Genomic DNA, 18,877 nt, shown 5'->3' on the forward strand with positions numbered 1-18,877 from the left:
GAAATATTGACACACAAAAAGAAATGGTACAGGATAGAAAAAGAATGTGCTGAAAGACCTCCCCATATTTCTTAGAACTTTACCAAAATATTTCTGTTGGTTTTCCAGGACCATTTATCCCATCACTACCCATTGGCATGGTCTAGTCCCAATATCCTAGGTATACGGGAAACATCCACTTGGGCAGAGATTCCACCTGTAGTGGTTAATACTGTGTCAACTTGATTGGCTTGAAGGACACAAAGTATTGTTGCTGGGTGTTTCTGTGAGGGTACTGCCAAAGGAGATTAATATTTGAGTCAGTGGACTAGGAAAGGCACACCCACCCTCAACCTGAGTGGGCACAATCTAATTAGCTGCCAGCACTGCCAGAATAAAAGCAGGGAGAGGAATGTGAAAAGACTAGACTGGCTTAGCCTCCCAGCCTACATCTTTCTCCCATGCTAGATGATTCCTGCCCTTGACCATCAGACTCCAAGTTCTTTGCCTTTGGGACTCAGACTGGCTTCCTTGCTCCTCAACCTGCAGACTGCCTATTGTGGGACCTTGTGATCATGTGAGTTAATACTCCTTAATAAACTCCAATTTATATATACATCTGTTATTATTTCTGTCCCTCTAGAGAACCCTAATACACTACCTAATTCAGAGTAAACCTTGAGGTAAGAATAGAGTAAAAATATTGAAACGTATAGAGCATGTATACAGAACTCTGTGCTGCCCTCTGGGGACAATATAAGATTTAGAGAGAGTCTCTCTGTCTGAGTAAATGGGAAGCACACTGGAAGAAGAATAACAAGCACTGTACCAGCAATAATATAAAAAAGAATGAGGTGAGAATTTGGGGAGGATATCATCCAAGATTTTCCAGTATACATAGCCTGGAGCCATCCATTCTGCTAAGTAAGACCAGTGAAAACTTGATCCCTGGATAAGAGCTTGACACGGAGGGACCTGATATGCACACCCATTTAGTATAAAAATCTAGTTGGCATCCCGACACTGCCACTTTATTGTTTTTATTTTTTTTGCTTTTGAGAGGGAGTTTTGCTCTTGTTGCCCAAGCTGGAGTGCAATGGTGCAATCTTGGCTCACCACAACCTCTGCCTCCCAGATTCAAGTGCTTCTCCTGCCTCAGCCTCCCAAGTAGCTGGGATTATAGGCATGCACCACCACGCCTGGCTAATTTTGTATTTTTAGTAGAGATGGGGTTTCCTCCATGTTGGTCAGGCCGGTCTCGAACTCCTGATCTCAAGTTATCCGCCTGTTTCAGCCTCCCAAAGTGCCGAGATTACAGGGTTAAGCCACCACACCTGGCCTCTGCCACTTTATAATTGTGTGAACATGAGCAAGTTCCCTGAAGTCTTCTCTCAATTTTTTACTCATAAAATGGGTATAATAATACCTAATACATGCAGATGTTCAGAAGTTTAAATGAAAGTAATGATCTTATGTTTAAGTAGTGTTTTAGCATGGTGTCTGGCTATGTTACATCCTCAGTAAATGAAAGCCTCTTTTTTAAGATCATTCATACCACAGTAGAGAAATTTAGGGAAAATAATCCAAAGACAGAAAAGCTGGCTAGAAAACTAAAGCCAGAGACCTTTAGAAAACAGCAGGACACCAAAAAAGATGGTAATTACTTGTTAACTAGCTCTACAAGGAGACCTAGGAGAGCTATAAAGACAGTATATCCTACACTGAACTCATTGCCTCTCCCTCAAACCCTGCACTCCCTCCTGCAGTCCTTATCTTGGTGAATGGCACCCCCATACCACAGTCATCTAAACCAGAAACATGGAAGTCAACTCAGACTCTGCTTCCTCCTTCCCTTCCAGTCACCAAGTCTTGTGGAACACACCTACTTAACATCTTCCCCTCCTTTCTAGCCCAGCCAGTGAGAATGTGTCTTTACTATGTTGGTTTAGTCTTCCATCCAAACTGGTCATCCTGGCTTCCTCCAATTCTCAGTCCTTCAAATATAATCTCTGCACCAAAGTCAGAGTAATCTTTCTAAAGCATAAAATTTGGTCATTGTTTCACTCTTCTTAGCTATTCCAATTGCCCTCATTGTCTAGGATAAAGGCCAGACTATTAACAATGGTCTCTGTTATCTGATCCCTGCTTTATCTCCCTCCACACACCACAGCCATGGTGAACTACTGATTGGTCCCCAGGCATGCCAGGCAATTTCATGCCTCTGTGCATTTGCCATGCCATTTCCTCCACATTTCCCAAAGGGTGGTTTGTGAAATACCAGTTCCTCAAGATGCTCTATGAAGCTAGTAACCACTAGCCAATACATTTTAGAAAAACTGCACATCTTTTTTTCTCCTGGAGAGTGTTTTTTGATTCTATCCTATAATCAAATATCTATTTAACATTGTTTAATCCTTTCTTAAGATACTTGTGAAACATATATGTTGGAAACTTTATCACTTTACATAAGTGGTTTCATTTGTGATATTTAATCAGTTCTTTATTTTGCTGGTTTCTGAGCCTGATAAATATTTAAAACTTTTATTTCCAGGAAAAATAGTTCTAATTTTATTAATTCCCCTTGTCATAGAGTTAGACAGATTTTCAAAAACCTAACCAAGATAAAGCACTTCAGGTTTAAGCATTGCTTGCCATAACCTTATGTCCTTAAGATTGATGCATTGATAATTCTTTATATCAGATAAGCAGAGAAATGTGGAGAAACATCCCTTGCTAAGTATGTACTCAAATGCTCTACTCCAAATTGAAAATTTACCTACTGTGTCATTTGTTTGAATAACACCATTAACTTCAATAAGATATTCAAACTCAAATCAAATTAGCTATTACCTGCTGCTGTTCTTTAGATCAATCATCTTTTTCTTAGAAGAGTGGACAGGACTTTAAGAAGTACAATTGCTAACATTAGCAGAACTAAGAGAAGGCAAATGCTGAATGTTATAGCTGAATTTGAGTCCAAAAAAATGTATTCAATATAAAACCTCTCCAATTCAGCCTAGTTCACATAGTCAGCACATCATACTGTGGTGGAAGCTCAAAAAGAACAAACGGGGAATAAGTAAGACACCCATTCTTTCCCCCAGTATGAAAAAGTGAAAACATGAAACTATGCAGACTTCAGTTCAAAACATAGCTTATTAGTGTGTGAACCTAAATGTTTTAGTCTCTGAAATCAGTTTTCTCATTTGTAAAAATTGGAGTAATAATATAAACTCTACCATGTTATTTCAAGATCTGGATAAGGAAATACTAACAAAACACCTAGAGTGATACCTGTAGCATAATAGATGCTCAGTAAATACTAGTGTTTTTCCTAGTTTCTTCTCCAATATACCTACAAAATTCTCATTGTTATTTGCCCTGATCTTCATTCTGTTATCATAGGCATCCTTATCTTTGTCCACAAAATAAACTTAATTTTGCTTAAATCATAAATCAAAGTTTGGAAAACTATATTTCACATGCCAAATCTGGTTGACCACCCTGTTTTTGTAAACAGTTCAATAGTTTCATTTGAACACAGACACTCCTATGTCTTTACATATTGCCTGTGGCTGCTTTCATCCTACAGCAAGATTTGAGCAATTGTAACAGAGACTGTAGGTATGTAGTTGTCTATTGCTGCTGTAACAATTTGCCACAAACTTAGTGTCATAAAACAACATGTTTATTATCTTGCAATTCTTCAGGCTTAAAGTTTGACACAGGTTCCACTGGGCTAAAATCAATGTATCAGAAGGTCTGCATTTCTCTCTGGATGATATAGGGAAAACTCAATCTCCTTGCCTTGTCCAGCTTTGACAGACACATTTGCTGACTCATGACTACTTCCCCCATCTTCAAAGCCAGCAAAAGCAGGTTGAGGCTTTCTCACATCTCACAAAATCACATCACTCTGATCTTCTGCCACCTTCTTCAACTTTTAAGGACCTTTGTGATTAAATTGATATAATCCAGATAATCCAGAATAACCTCCCTATGGTAAAGTCAGCTGATTAGCAGCCTTAATTCCACGTGCAATCTTCGTTTCCCTTTACCATGTGACAAAACATATTCCCAGGTTCTAGTAATTAGAACATGGACATCTTTGGAGGAGGTGGAGGGCAATTACTCTACCTATAATACCATATAATAACTCACAAAACCTAAAATATTTGCCATCAACCCTTTAGGGAAAACGTTTTCGAACGCATGTCCTAAACTTTGACTCATGCTTATGACCTAAGTAAGCAAATACAAACCAGATGGAATTTTAGAGATGCTCATTTAATATATTACTTATAAAAATAAGAATAATTTTCATAAGCATGTGTTACCAAGTGCCTGAAATAAAAAGATAAGCAAGGCAATGCTCCTGACTCCACTGGCAGATGAGTCAATACCCAAGAACCTCTCCCAAGAGGCAGAAGTACATAAAGGTTAGGAGTAAGGACTTGGGAGTGAGACAAACCTGTATTCCAATCATAGCTCTTCTACTTACTAACTGGGTGAGCTTTTATAAGTTAACCTCTTTGTGCTTCGGTTTCTTTATCTGTTCAAAATAGTACCTACTTCATATGGTTGCTGTAAAAATTAAATGCATATAATGTGCTTAGTATACTCTGACAGATTGTAAATTCTTAATAAATCTTAGCTGTAAATTTGATAAAATAGAGGTTCCAAGTGGAATGGGAAAATTGCCCAATTGCTCAACTTAAAGAGATATTTGAAGAGATATCTCAGCAAGCTGTCTAAGCAAGATCAAAGAACATGGCTGAGTTGTTTTCTTAAACTTAGCATTCTTAACTCCCTACTGGAGATGTCAAGCAATGTTGCCAGTGGCAACAACTAATTCTCCTTCTCCATGCTGCCTGAATTCCAGCCAGCAACTGACTTTGCCACCCCATTTGTAGCTGCTTACAATTAAAGAGGCATTTGAATTACTCGTTTGGACTGACCAATGATTAAGGTACTAAGGACTTTTGAGTTATTTACATGCTCTAAACTGAAGTCACTGAAGGGGCTAGTGTCATGATCCGCAGATCCATACAAATAACTACCTTTGGATCCAGGCAAGAGGAGCCCTTGCTCTGGGTCCCAGGCATTGCAAATACCAAAACACAAATTCCTTTTCTTTTTTATACCATAAAGAGGACATTTCTTTACACTTTAGTAACCCTTTGAGCAAACAGGAATTACAGACAAGGATCATACAAGCCAAATCCCTTCTCCCAACACCCACATAGACCAGAAGATGTAGGGTTGACAGTATATGCAGAATAAAGAGAAAATCACCACCTCTTGTCTGAGAAACAAAAGAAAGAATAGCTGCTTTTGTTTAAATTTGACCACCCCAAATTCACCTAAAGTAAGTATCTAGGCAGGCCAGATACCTCTGATAACTGCCCTCCCGCATCCCTTCTGCTCAGATTATATGGTTTGGGGAAGGCTTAGAACTGCCTGTAATTCCCAGGTAGGAAAAGTAATGTGTTGAGGAGAAACTGCCCACTCAACCCCTGGAGAGCTTGACCAGGTCAGTCTCCGTTCTGGCTTCAAGTTGATCCAGGCACTGCCCAGGAGTCCTGAGCTCTGGCTCATGTTCACCCTGCCATCCCAGCAGATCTGAGGCTTACAAGGGACAGGGGTTGCCTGAGGGATAATGTAGCAATTTTAGTCCATAGGTCTCATGAACATACCCAGACACACTGTAGGGCCCTGAGTGGCAACCTGAGCCAGGCTGCAGGCATAAATTGATTACTAGCTTTTAAATGTGTAGACATATGGTATGAGGGCCTCCATTTGTACCTTGCCCTGAAAATGTTAAAGAAGGGTCTGTTTTCATGCCCCATCCCAGTCAGAGCATCCACCTCTGAGTTCCCTTTCTTGGCTGCACTTCTAGGAATGAATTCTGGACCGCCAATGACTAAATTTCTGAAACAAGGACAAAGTAATGTCTGCGAGGTGCTGATAGTTTTCCAAGGCCAATATGAACCATTTGCTGACATATATACCCTTTGTTATGAGCAACCTATTGTTTAAGAGCAATAAATCTCCTCTTAGGTGACAGATTAGGATTATTACTTTTGTTTTTAGCAAGCCTATAAAATGAAGTATGAATCCATGTCATCTGGAGAGGGAAAAATAAGTCAAAAACTAAGAGAAAAATCTAATTTGATATAGGCAGGCCATGAATGAATACTGAAAAAATATAAATAGCTGAATTCCTACTACCAAAAATCTATTATTTTCTTTCTGAATTCAAGCAAGTTTTAGGAGGACTAAAGGATATGCATGGCAAGCATTAAAAAAATATTTATCTATATTGAAGGTGGAGAGGGGGGAAAGGTAACAAAAATCAATATGTTTAAAATAAAAAGCTGCCTTGCAGTTTCAGGTAAGTCTTCAACTATCAATTAATTGCTTGATCAATGCAGCAAGATGCAGGCAGCCTAACTGAAGAAAATTAGTCCTTAAGAAGCTCTTATCTACAAAGGGATCCTGCTGACAGTAAGGTTAACAACCTTTTGAGTTGCAACTGCTTCAGAGGGTTTGGGAAGGAGATCAGAATGAAATCACATGAGTATGTCACAGAAAGTTGACATCCAGAAGATTCCAGACAGAGATAAAATAGCTCACTCATTGGTCCTAATGCTGGGTCTGCCAACAGAGAGAGAGCACTTTTAGGAGGGAATGGAAACTTAAGAACTATTTTTCAAAATGCTTTCACATTACTGAGATGCATTTCATTGACCTGTTCAAGAGATGTTTCAAAAGATTATTTTGGATTATGCTATCTATTTTGCTTTCTTTCTGCTCTATTCCGCAAATATTTTTTGGAATTCCAACCCAGTGGCTGGCAAAGTACTGAACTCCATGGTTTCAAACATGAAAAGCATAAGCCCCGGCCTGCAAGGAATTCATAGTCTATTTGGAAGTGAACCAGACAAGTCCATGGAGAACGAGAGAAGGGACTGTTGTATTCCAAAGTAAAGTCATCTAACCTAGTCTAGATTCTTGTTGAATATTATTTGTATAGCAGGATGAACTGACCAACATTACTCTCTTCCTCCCATCCACCAGCTTTTATCAGAAGAGACTTAGAATCAAAAATGTAATCAGATGCAGCAAACCTAAGCTGATATACCCCCTCTCCCTTTAGTTAGCAAAAATAACATCCACTAGCAATCAGCAAAGAGGGGAAAAAAGCCAAGTGACTGTCAGTCCAGTAACCAGGGAATCTATACATCATAAAGTCAAGGACAAAACCCTGCTAACAGGAGAAATATTTTTTGTTCAATATGGAATTGCACTGCAAAATATCTAGGAAAGAATAATGCTTATATTACACGGCCTGCTTACTTCTCAGGTGACTTCGTAAAGAAAGTATTATCAAAGTATTATACTTATTTGGGAGATCAGACCTCACATCCTTTCTGCAGCCTTTTTTTTTTTTTTTTGATCATAAATGTCAATATGCATTAAAATATAGCCTGTGGTTTTGCTCAAGTTTGCAAGCCACAGGAAAATATACATTTACAAGATCCAAGAGATTGCAACTCATCCTTTGTATGGTGATATGGTTTGGATCTGTGTCCTTGCCCAAATCTCATGTTGAATTGAATTCCCCAATGTTGAAGATGGGGCCTGGGAGGTAATTGGATCATGGGGGCGGATTTCTCCTTTGGTGTTGTTCTGGTGACAGTGAATGAGTTGTCTTGAGATCTGATTGTTTAAAAGTGTGTAGCACCTCCCCTGCTCTCTCTTCTTCCTGCTCTGGCCATTTGAAGACATGCCTGCTTCCCCTTTGCTTTCCACCATGATTGTAAGTTTCCTGGGGCCTCCCCAGCCATCCTTCCTGTACAGCCTGTGGAAATCTGAGCCAATTAAACCCCTTTTCTTTATAAATCACCCACTCTCAGCTGTTTTTTATAGCAGTGCAAAAATGGACTAATACATGTGGTATAAACAGAGTTTTCTGAGTAAGAAGAGTGAGTTCATGAGACTGAGAAACTTGAAAGGGGTCTGCATAAAAGAAGGGTGCCTTGAGAAGCAAGACAGTTCAGGAGTATCCAGTGGGAACATGCTTACCAAGGTTCACAGCAAGAAGGGGTTCCCTTGGGCAGTAGAACTGATGATTCTGTTATCAGGAATTCCAGTCTTTATCCCCATTCCCTTCACTGTGATACATTTCTGAGATCTGCTTTATTTGTTACTCAGGAACTTTGTATGCCTTGAAGCTCTGAGTGTTTGGCATGGTGAAGATAGACAGGTCAAGTTAACCTGTGAAGGAGATGGGGCCCAGTGTTCCCCAGTGTCTTCAGAGTTTGGTGGAGCAGGAGCTTGAGGGACATTAACCCCTTTGGGTGGATTAGGGATTGGGATTACTTGGGTCATCACAGCAGCAAACAGACATTGATAGAATGGGAAAACTCAAGATGTTCAAGACAGAAAAACAAGAATTTTTCTGAAGAATCTCCACCCCCAACACTGAAAAAGTGAGAAAGTCTTCACTCACCACTGCTGCATTTTGCTTTATGCAAAAGTATAAATTTAGCAAATATTAATGAAAATCTTTTTTTCATACTTCACTTGCCCAAAGTCACTGAATCCTGGGACATGAACAAGGTAGCCCAGGATGCACTGGATTTTATCTCAGCAGGTTGGGTCATAATCAGAGACCAGCTGAGGGCTGGCCACTTATATCAATATATTCATTTAGCTCATTCAAGACTCAGTCTACCCTTCACTATTTTAAGAGGTCTTCCCACCCAATCCCAAACTAAGAGCAATGGGCCAGTCTCTCTGTTCCCATAGAAACTTGTAACATTCCCAATTATAACATACTTCACATTGTTCTGTGGCTATTTTCTGATCTGCCCTAGACTTACGACTGATCAACTTTGGGAAATGATTTGATCTAAATTTCAGTCAGTCATATTGGTTCCAATGAATTTCAGCCAGTTTTGTTATCTTTCTAGCAGAGGGAGTTTCAGAGTTGTTTCTTTTCTTGCCTGCTATCCTGCAAACTCAATAATTTGTTAGTCCTTGGTTTCTTTAACTCTTTGGGGCACAGTTTCACTCCTGAGAACAAGGATTTGTTTATCTTTTCATCCCCAAATCTGCCAAATTGTAGACATTCAATAAATACTTGTTGACCAAATAGCACCCTTGCTGATGTTCTAGCTAATGTTTTGTTATATTTCTTTATCTCTCATGGAATTTACCATTTCAGAGAAGTAAACTAACTTGCTCGTGGTCATCCAGTTAGTAAGTTGCACTGCAGTAATACAATTCTGTGCCTATATGAGTCAGACTATTTCATAGAAGTAAACTAAATTCTCTGTGGTCATCCAGCCAGTAAATTGCACTGCAGGAATATGATCCTATGCCAGAAACCATGTTTCCTCCACTGTGTCATAATGCTTCTCACATAACACTTACATTAACCAGACAGACCTTTTCACATTTGACCCCAAATGAATGATTAAAAAGTTGGGATTTCAGGCAATAAACAAGGTAGTGAGGGGAAAAAAAATCATTGGTTAGGAGAACTTTACCCAGTATTTATCCCATAATAAAAGGCTTACTACATTACTACATTTTATAATGAGCTTACTCTATTCCAGACACCATGCTTCAGTATTCCATCTATCGATCCATTTAATAATACTCATAGGAGTGAAACTAGTGCTATTATTTCTTTCACAGATATGAAAACAGAGGTTCAGAAAGACAAATTGCCAAAAGCACAAGGCTGTCAGAAATTATGAAACTATGATGGAAAACCAGGTTTCTCTGGCTCTTTATAGTCCTCCAACAAGTCTAAGTAGATACCTAATTCACTTCTCTGGTACACATATAAAGTTTTATGTTATTTATAATTTACACTAATGTTCAAGAAGAATCAGTAACTTAATACATATATTATTTTCAATTAGGAAGAATGGCAACTGCCACTTAAATGCCATTTAAAATGCTAGATTTTCCCTAACTGATAAAATGCCAGCAAACTCACTGGTTCAGCAATAATTAAGAGTTTAAAAGGTGTGGTAGGTCAGGGGGTAACAAAATGAGATCTGCATGTCAAAAATATTGCTGTGAATGCTACATGGAGAACAACTTAGAAAGCAGAAAGAATAAATGCAGATAGTCCAGGTGGAAGGCCATTGCAGTAATCCCAGTAAAAGTTGACAGCATTCTGGACTAGAGCTTAAGTCTGGATTTGGTATTTTTGCCTACATATTTTAGAGGTCATCCCTGCCCCATCCTGGGAAATGACTGACAGAAGATCCTACATAAAAAACAAATGTTTTGTCTTTCCAATATTTTCTTGAAAAACAAAAACTGAATAAACAGATCATTCAAGGCTCTGTAGCATCAGGAGATGTTCAAGAACTCCATTTAGAAAGAAGTTGTCCAAATCTTCAATCCATGACAGCACAGCAGGACTTTGAAAAGAAACCTGCTTGGGAGGTCCTAATGGGACAATGGAAGGCAAGCAGGAGGTATCCATGGCATTAATATGCTACACAAACAGCTTACTCAGAGGACCTAGGGAAGGAATGCAGACATCATAGCACAAAAAATGGCAGGCCCTTGCCAATTGCACATGTGAGAGCAAAGCTAATGAAACCATACACCTGGGAGCAATTCAGAGTCAGTGAGAATGAGCCTGGACAAGTGAAAACAAATAAAGTTAATGAAGAGAAGAAAAAATAATGTACTTCTAATTCCATTTTTTCAATTAATAGCTAAGAAGCAGTAATCATCAGTCACATTCATCTTATCTCAAGATTTTTCACCATAAAATGCTGTGGGAATAATTAAGAGGAATTCCAGTTTTAAACATCCTTTTAAATTAAACGCCCAAATTTATGGAGAACCTACTATGTTCTAGGATAAAACAAAGGCAGAAAAAATAAGTAATAAGGTCAGTAAAAAAAAAAAAAAAAAAAATCTGACCTTCCAGGCACTCACAAAAGGGAAAGCAGAGATTTAAACTGTTAATTATGAAAATACAAACTAAAATTTGGAGGCAGCTAACAATATGTCAGACACCATGTCATGTGCATACACATATTAACTCATTTAATCCTTAACTCGAGAGGCAAATATAATTGCTCCCATTTTTTTATGACAATTGAGAAAATTTAGACTCAAAGAGATTAAATAGATTGCCCAACATCACACACTCAAATGACAGTGAAATCTCACTGCCTATAAAGTTTATGTTATTTCCATTCTACTACATAGTCTTTACAAAAATTTAGGCTAGGGAATGATATAGGCTATATACAGGAACAAGACATTCAATGATAACTTAAGGATGTCTGGGTCACCAGCTAGCTTGGCCAAAAAACAATATAGATAGATAACTGCTACTCCACAGCTAACAGAGACAGTATTGCCTGATGAATATAAGTAGGTAGTTTGTTGCCTTACAAAATTATATAACCTGTCCTCATTGATGGAGTTTCTTTTTGCATTATAAGAATATCTCATATTTTATTTGTGTAACTATCAATGAGGTTGAAATAATTTAATATTACTATATTATGAATGAATTGCTCATGTTCTCTGCTCAGTCTTCATCTTTCTCTGGTTACCCCTCGAAAGTTTTTGTTTCTTTCTTTCATTATATTTTTTATTTTACTACCCTGTTTGTTGAGGTATAATTGACAAATAAAATTATACAAGTTTAAGACATACACTAGGATAACTTGATATACGTATATATTGTAAAATAATTACCACAATAAAGTTAGTTAACTTATGTATCACCTTACATAGTTACCATTGTGTGTGTGTGTGTGTGGTGAGAACATTTAAGATCTATCTTAGCAAATTTCAATTATATAATACAGCAACGTTAACTTTAGCTACCAAGTTGTTCATTAGATTCCCAAAACTTGTTAATCTTATACCTGAAAGTTTATACACTTTGACCAACATCTCTGATTGGTATTTTATAAAAATATCAAATTATCTTAGCCTTTTTTATCCAGTCTACCATTGATAGGCACATGGGTTGATTCTGTGCCATTGCTGTTGTGAATAACATAGAGATGAATATATGAGTGCATGTGTCTTTTGCATAGAATGGTTTATTTTCCTTTGGATATCTACACAGTAATGGGATTGCTGGGTCAACCATGGAATACTTTGCAGCTGGAAAGGAAATCATGTCCTTTGCAGTAACATGGATACAGTTGGAGTCCATAATCCTAAGCAAATTAATGAAAGAACAGAAAACCAAATGCTGCATGTTCTCACTTCTAAGTGGGAGCTAAACCTTGAGCACACATAGGCATAAATATGGGAACAATAGACAATTCAGACTACTAGAGAGGTGAGAGAGAGGGGGGATATGGGTTGAAAAACTATCCATACTCTAAACCTCAGTATCATGCAATATTTCCATGTAACAAACCTGCACCCCTGTATATAAAATAAAAGTTGAAATTTAAAAAAAATCTTAGCCCTTTATGTCATCCTTGAGATAAAGGTGTCCAGTGGTCAGTGAAATATGGTATATGTTACACCCATTGAAATTGGGAAATCAATGCAACAGAAATAAAAATAGCTTCTGGAATGTGGGTGGAAAAAAGAGAAGGTCGAGTCCTGAGGCTGGTTCCCAGTTTCCAAGTCTTAAAAGTAACTATGACACCAAGATTGGAAGGCAAAGCAAAAGAAGGAAGTATCTATTAGATACCAAGACTGGAACTGACATACAAATATTAAATATCTTCTATGCTTAGTCTTTACTTATAAAGTGGAGATGACACTCCCTAATGGAGTTGTCGTGAGACTCAAATTAATGAATGTGAGCAGTCATCAGAAAAAGTAAAGTTCTGTATAAACATTAGAAATCATTATTTTCATCAGGCACTTAGTAATAGGCAAAATTCTAATGATATGCTCCTTTCACACCCCAATTATTCCCATCCTCTGGTTATTCAATCAAACACTAATCTAGGTACTTCTGTGAATGGACTTTGCAGATGGAATTAAGGTTACTAATCAGTTGACAATAAGATAGCAACATTATTTTGATCATGCACTGGGCCCAGTATCACACGAGCCCTTAAAAGCAGAAAAAGGCAGAGAATGGATTGGAAAGATGCTATGGAAGAAGAAAACAAGACAGATCAGGAAGAAGAGGAGGTCGTCAGAGAGAGACAAAGTTTGACAAACACTTAATCTAAAATTTCTGGCTTTGAAGATGGAGGAAGGAGGCCAAAAGCCAAAGAATACAGGTAGCCTCTAGAAGTATAGAACCACCCCTGGTCAACAGTCAGTAAGAAAATGGGGGCCTCAGTCTCTGTAAAACTACATAGAACCCAATTCTACCAACAATCTGAATGATATTGGTAGTAGACTCATTCCCAGAGCTTCCAAAAAGGAAGCTACTAACACCCACCTAGATTTTGGCCTTATGACACTAAAGAAAGAAGCAGCTAAGCTCCTTTGTGCCTGGGGTTTTGACCTACAGAAACTGAGATATAAATCTGTGTTTTTTAAACTGCTATGTTTGTATCATTTTGTTATAGAAAACTAATACACCAATAATGCAACAGAAATAAAATTTTCTGTTTTTTATTATTTATCCATCTAGCTATCTCCTTATCTAGACAATGTCCTGTGATCATTTTTACCCAGATTTTTTCCCTCATTAATTCTACCTTTAGGAGCCCTGAAATTGACCCCCAAAGACACTCAAAATTTATCTACCAATTTGTACAGATGTAGGTCTTGACATAAACTAGTGAAGTGTGAGATTGATTCTTCACATTGGCAAATAGGTAGACATTGAACACTAGAATTACAAACAGTCCTGCTTTATAAATATTAATAATTATACTTTCAAAAAGTTAGATTAAAATTTTCATCTTTATATAAATAATTTTGATTGATATCCCCAAATGCTACTCAATATTTATGTCCAGTTCTTGTAAATAGTATGCTGATTCATGAGAACCTTTTGAACCATATATTTAAAAAAAAAAGAAACATTTCCTAATGATTGTTGGGCAGTACTATAAAACAGTGCATTTTAGGCAAAAAACTATTGCATTCATGCTACCTAAGAGGAAAGACTTGACAAAATCGTTATTTTGCCTTTTCTCTTTACTTAAAGCTTCCGCTACTCAAATCCTCTGTCCATTCAAAAGAGGCGTTTATTTTGACATGAATTGAGGCAGTCACAAAACTTCAAGCACGCATATTCAGTTGCCTTTTGAGAATATAGGGCAAAAGATATGGAGATGCGTTTCCCTGAGACTTGAATGGTGGTAATCATAAGAGCTGATCTTTAGGGTAATGGGGCACAATGTGCCAGGGTGATCACTGGATTCTAAATGAAAGAGATATCCATGTGCTCTTTAATAAATTTTATTTCGGTGGTGTTTTATCTTCTATAGAGACTTCTCTTATCCCAGTCAAAGGATGATACTCTTTCTGAGGATATTATTTTGATACTAAAGATGCTATTTCCTTTCACCATCTTCCTGAAGAGCATACCATTGTCAATGTAGATAAGCATCTATGCAATGTGACACAATAAAAATTTAAATTTGCATTGTTAAGCCACACATATGTCACATACACACACACATACTTCTATGCAAATTCTGAAATCTGTATAAGTTCTTTCTTACAATCAAAGTATGTGAATTGTTTTTCTCCTAATTTAATCAAAGTTTGCATTACTTTGTGGGGTCAAGAGGTGCATGTACTATTGATCAATAAAGATCAATTACAATATTACTTCTAGTGCCACCACTATGTTATTGGAATCACCCTAATTATAAATGGAAGTTGGAAGCACTGTATGGCTAGAAAATAATCTTAAATTCACAACAGAAACATAAAACATGAATAAAAAATCCATTAGAAAAATGTGCCTTCAGATTAATGATAAATGCTTCATTTACCACTTTTATTGCCAGATTCAAATGATTTCCAGATGGTTTTAGCAATTAATTTGCATTCAGCACTCAAGTATTGAGCAGTTAACATGCATTCCGTGCATATTTCTGATACTTTCTCAATAAAACAAATGTGGATTTAAATAATCTATGTTCTGTTTTTCTTCCTAAAGATTATATCCCCAAAGACTTACTCTGTAAATTAATATTTCTATTCATCATATCCTCCTCCTCCTCCTCCTTCTCCTCCTTCTCCTCCTCCTTCTCTTTTGAAATAATGTTTGAGATTATTTCAAAATAATCCTTCCATTCAAAATCCCTTTGCCATGTCCTCCAGCACAGAAGAATAAGGAATGAGTAATTACAGCATAGTTTTTTTATACATGGCATATCAAAGTCTATGTATATATGTGTATATGTATATATACGCATGTGTGTATATGTGTGTGTGTATATATGCATATACACATACATACGTAGACTTTGATATACATATATACATACATATATGTTACATATATGTAACTATGTAACATATGTTTTATATATGTGTTATATATAGTTACATATATACATATATATATGTAACAATAATGTTCCTTGGATACAGACATTCAGGTTCACACTCAACTTCAAACAGCAGAAAGCAAGGCACTATGAAATGAGCATGAACTTTAGATCCAGGCAACCATGCGATGGAACCCCAGTTCTTCCACTGGCTAGTTATGTGACATTGAAAAGTCTAATTAGATTCTCTGAAACTTAAAGCTTCATTGGTAAGATGTGGATAATTGACATTTGCTTTAGGTTATTTTAAAGGATTAAAGAAGACAAAGACTATAAATCTCATGCACATTGCCTTACCTATTGTGATGGTTAATTTGATGTGTCAACATCACTGAGCTAAGGGATGCCCAGATAGCTGGCAAAGCATTATTGCTGGGTGAGTCTGTGATGATCTTTCTGGAAAAGATCAGCATTTGAATTAGTAGACTGAGAAAGAAGGTTCACCCTCACCAATGTTGGGAGGCATCATCCAATACATTGAGGGTCCAAACAGAGCAAAAAGGCAGGACTTTCTTCTTGAGATGTAACATCCATTTTCTCCTGCCTTCAGACATCAGGGCTTCTGATTCTCAGGTCTCTTCAGACCTAGAACTTATACCAGCAGCCCCTCTCGTTTTCTGGTCTTTGGCTTCAGATTGAATTATACCACAGGCTTTTCTGGTTCACCAACTTGCAGATGGGATATCACGGGACTTCTCAGCCTCAGTAATTTTGTGAGCCATTTCCCAGAAGAAATCTTCTCATATATACAAATCTTCTTATATATATGTATTAGTCAGGGTTCTCTAGAGGGACAGGACTAATAGGATAGTATACATATATGAAGAGGAGTTTATTAAGGAGTATTGACTCACACAATCACAAGGTGAAGTCCCCCAATAGGCCATCTGCAAGCTGAGGAGGAAGAAAGCCAGTCCGAGTCCCAAAACCTCTAAAGTAAGGAAGCCTACAGCACAGCCTTCAGTCTATGGCCAAAGGCCTGAGAACTCCTTGCATACTGCTGGTGTAAGTCCAAGAGTCCAAAAGCTGAAGAACTTGGAGACCAATGTTCAAGGGCAGGAAGCATCCAGCACAGGAGAAAGATGAGTGCCTGAATACTCCACCAGTCTAGTCCTTCCACATATTTCTGCCTGCTTTATTCTAGCTGTGCTGGCAGCTTTATATATATATCTCTCTCCTATTGGTACAGATATAGGATATATACCTATATACCAATAGGACATATCAGATATATATATACACACACACATATATGCACGTGTGTGTGTGTGTGTGTGTGTGTGTGTGTGTATCCTATTGGTTCTATTTATCTGGAGAACCCTGACTAATATACCTATGGTGAATATTTAAAAATTACTGATTTTTCCTCTAATAGTTATGAAACTGCTATCACATATCAGGCATTCTGCTACACAATTTCATGCATATAGTTCATTGAATGCATGTTTCATAGATCCTGTGTACAGAGCCTTCCAGAAGGTGCCTAATGTAGCTATCTATTATGGCAATGGGAAGGTGATGGGGATGGAAGGGTGTCAGTTCAGGAATCTGCTTGGTAGGTGTTAGTGTACATTCGAACTCAGCCTTACGACTGGCACTCACAATCAAAGACAGGGAACAACACCCTCCCCCTGCCTCTCAGAGAAAATCTCAGGCAGGCAACAGATTTGCCCTGAAGTAGGAAATAGCTAAAGTAGTTAAGGTCAGTACAAGGATATTGGCTAACCATAAATGGAAGGGGACAGTGTAGAGAAAGAGGCCATATTGTGTCACTAACATTATCCCATCACTCATCCTAGAGAGAATATTTTTTTCATTCCTGATATAAGAAACTCAAAAAACTACAAAAACAGAACACACTCAACCAAATAAAAGTTGGTCGATAAATAAAAGTTGAAACAGTAGAAGCACTGTAAGAAACGGAGATCAAAGCTTCTCTGTTTAGGAAACAAAGAAAGGACTAGCATAGAGAGGGCCATTTCCTAGTCCCAGTGAGAGCAATTGTTAGAGCAAGGAAGTGGGAAGGATTGCAGGCCCAGGGGAAATGATGACAGGTTGGCAGCTGTAGGAGTGAAGGGACAGCCCAGGCCTCAGAGGGAGAGCAGGAGCAAAGTCAGTGCAGCTATCATTGCAGCCACCCAAAAGCAGCAATGGAAGCCCAGCCAAGACCAAGAAGTGATCTTACCAGCAAGTTCACCTAAAAAACCACCAAGGAGGGGACACAAGACCACCAAGGAGAGGATACAAGCCACTCGAGAAGAGTAGGAGGAGGAAAGGTCTTCAGTTAAGCTAAGGGCCCAGGGAGCTCACGAACAGATTTTACCAGCTTCTCCTCTCTCCATTGATTATTTCACCCAGTTGTTTGGCTGCAAGATGATGAGAAAGCATCAGTTTCAGAAGAATACTGAATATTAATTGAATAATTGAATATTAACTTAATATTAATTCAATACATATATTGTTGTAATAAGCAATTCCTAATAAACGAAACATTAATTGGGCAACTGCTGTGTATCAAGGACTCTGCCAGGTAGAAAGGATCAAAAGTAGACAGTTACAAGCTCTAACGATATAAAATAGTGAATAAAAAATATCAGGAAAAGAAAAAATAGGGAATAGTGGGCCCCTATCTCTAACTTTCCAATTAGAGAACTCTGTTGTTATCCTCTGCATAGATCTTAGAAGAATAAAATATACACATTTCCATTTAATAATTACTTAAATTTTTCTCGTGATCTGGGAACTCTGTACACATACTAAATATTAACACTGCCTGGCTTGCAAAACTCTAGAATCCAGGCTAATACCATTACATTGGATGATGTGGTGTGCCACCTAGATCTCCCTTCATGACTAAAAAACTTCTCTCCCAGGTGCCAGAAGTTGTGTCAGCAGACAATCCTCAGCTGTCAGTCCTGCTCAAGAATGTCTCAGCTGAAGAATCCCCCAAATCCAAAGCAATCGTCTGAGCTACTACTTGTCAAAGCCCAGTGATTGATCAGTGTGAAAACATAAAGGTCCAGCCCTCCTTATCTCAATGCAGACAAGTTAGAAAGCCCATTCCAGCTGTAAAACTCCCATAGAGTCAGCAGAGGTCTTCATTGAGAATGCTTCATAGTCCAAATTCTCTTTGTCCAATTCCACTTTTTCCCCTTCCTTTCCATAAGTGTCTATCCCAAGGGTTCCTTAATAAATTTCTTATCTGCTAATCTCTACTGCCCAGAGAATCCAAACTGCAACACCTCTCAAGCAGCAAACGAGAAGATTCTCTTCAGCAAAATCCGACCAGCCTAAGGAAAAAAAACTAAAGATAGCAGTATCAGGGACTTCCCAATGAAACTGTTTAGCCAGAGCTCTCTTTGGTAAAGCCCACAGTTGACAAGAAACCCTACCAATGTACACAG

This window comes from Macaca thibetana, chromosome 14, assembly GCF_024542745.1.
Source record: "Macaca thibetana thibetana isolate TM-01 chromosome 14, ASM2454274v1, whole genome shotgun sequence".
In the NCBI taxonomy this organism is placed as follows: Eukaryota; Metazoa; Chordata; class Mammalia; order Primates; family Cercopithecidae; genus Macaca; species Macaca thibetana.